Source organism: Cynara cardunculus, unplaced genomic scaffold (genome assembly GCF_001531365.2).
Source record: "Cynara cardunculus var. scolymus isolate 2C unplaced genomic scaffold, CcrdV1 Un_Scaffold_8705, whole genome shotgun sequence".
Taxonomy (NCBI): Eukaryota; Viridiplantae; Streptophyta; class Magnoliopsida; order Asterales; family Asteraceae; genus Cynara; species Cynara cardunculus.
This window is the reverse complement of record NW_020204405.1, coordinates 1-2,277: the sequence shown is the minus strand read 5'-3', so window position 1 is coordinate 2,277 and position 2,277 is coordinate 1.

Sequence of the window (2,277 nt, the reverse complement as noted above, 5' to 3'; positions counted from 1 at the left end):
TGGAAGAGGTAGCCGAGGAGGATCGGTGAGAGGTAGAGGACGTGGACGAGGTAGAGGACGTGGAAACTTTGACAAGTCAACGATCGAATGTTACAAGTGTCATCAGACGGGACACTTTCAATTTGAATGTCCTCGAAAAGATCAAGGAGTGAATTATGTAGAATTTGATGAAAATGAAGAACTGGTACTTATGGCTCATATGAAGAACGATGCTGTTGTCAACAAGGGGTATTGGTTTTTAGATTCTGCATGTTCAAATCACATGACAGGTATGAAAAATTGGTTTACTAGGCTGGATGAAACTATYAAACACACTGTAAAGTTAGGCAATGGGCTGAGATTGGAGGTAAAAGGCTTGGGAGATGTCCGTTTTGAAATAGACGGCATCACRCAAGTCTTTACAAATGTTTACTATGTTCCTCAGTTAACTTCAAATTTGATTAGTGTGGGTCAGCTTCAAGAAAAGAATGTAAAGGTGGTGTTTGAAGATGGAGTATGCCATGTTTATCATCCAAGAAGAGGTCTGATCATGAAGTCAACAGCSGCCAAAAACAGAATGTTCATAGTCTATGGGCATCAAAAGAATGTTACTAGTCATTGCTTGCARGTAGCAGATGACAACACTACTCACATCTGGCACAAAAGATTTGGTCATGTGAATCACAAGGCGATTAGAACCATGCAGTATCATAATATGGTGAAGGGAATACCTCAAGTTTGTGGAAAAACGTTGGTATGTGAGACTTGCAATGTTGGGAAACAAAGCAGGATAACAATTCCAAAGAAAGCACTTTGGAGATCCACTCAAAGGTTAGAGCTTGTGCACACAGATCTTTGTGGGCCAATCACACCAATGTCTCAAAGTGGAAAGAGGTATGTACTTGTTTTTATTGATGATTTCACACGCAAGACWTGGGTTTATTTGCTGGGAAACAAAGGGGAAAGTCTTGAGCATTTTAAGAAATTTAAAGCCATRGTTGAAACTGAAGTGGGTTCTAAAATTAAAATGCTGAGAAGTGATAGAGGGGGAGAGTTTACTTCACATCAGTTTGCTGAATTTTGTGAAGTAAACGGAATTAARAGGCAGTTAACAGCAGCCTACACCCCCCAACAAAATGGGGTGGCAGAGAGACGAAATAGAACACTAATGAATATGATAAGATGTTTGTTAGTAGAAAAACAGGTGCCTAAATGCTTTTGGCCAGAAGCAACTATCTGGGCATGTCACATTATAAACAGGTGCGTGTCKAGAGCTCTAGACAAGAAGGTTCCTGAAGAATTATGGACTGGAGAGAAGCCWAATGTTGATTACTTCCGTGTGTTTGGATGTATTGGTCACGTACATATTCCCTCCCAAGTCAGAACCAAGTTAGATGCAAGAAGCCAGAAATGTGTGTTGTTCGGCATTAGCATTGGTTCTAAGGCTTACAGGCTTTATGATCCAATTCAAAAGAAGATCATCATTAGCAGAGAYGTCATATTTGAAGAAGATCAACAATGGAATTGGGATAAAGAAACTACCAGGGAGGGAGAATTGATAATAGAAGAAGACCCTGGTGATCAAGTTGCAGTTACAGACAGTGAAGAAGATGGAGATATGGAACCACAAATTCATGAACAGGCCCAAGAAAGTGGTACTCTCATTCCAGATAAAGACCCACAAGCAAGCATCGCAGACCAGAGAAGTATTATAGTCACAAGTAAGGCAGTTGAATCCTCTACCAGAAATAGAAGACAACCTGTTTGGATGCAAGATTATCGAACTGGTCAGGAGTTATCAGAAGAAGAAGATGGATTTGCCATGTATACAGCTCAAGGAGATCCTACTACCTTTGAAGAAGCAAGAAAAGAARCTAAGTGGGTGAAAGCTATGGAAGATGAAATAAATGCAATAGAGAGAAATGGAACATGGGAGCTAGTAAATATGCCTGCTGAAACTGTACCTATTGGCGTAAAATGGGTGTACAAAACYAAGCTGAATGAAGAAGGGAATATAGACAAATATAAGGCAAGACTTGTGGTTAAAGGCTATGCACAACAAAAGGGGGTGGACTTTGAAGAAGTGTTTGCACCCGTGGCTAGGTGGGACACTATTCGAACCATTCTAGCTATCTCTGCTCAAAGAAATTGGAAGGTGTTTCAACTTGATGTTAAAAGTGCTTTCTTAAATGGTGAGCTCAAGGAGACTGTGTATGTTGAACAGCCTCTTGGATTTGTCAAACAAGGAGAAGAAGCAAAGGTGTACAAATTAAAGAGAGCTCTATATGGGCTGAAACA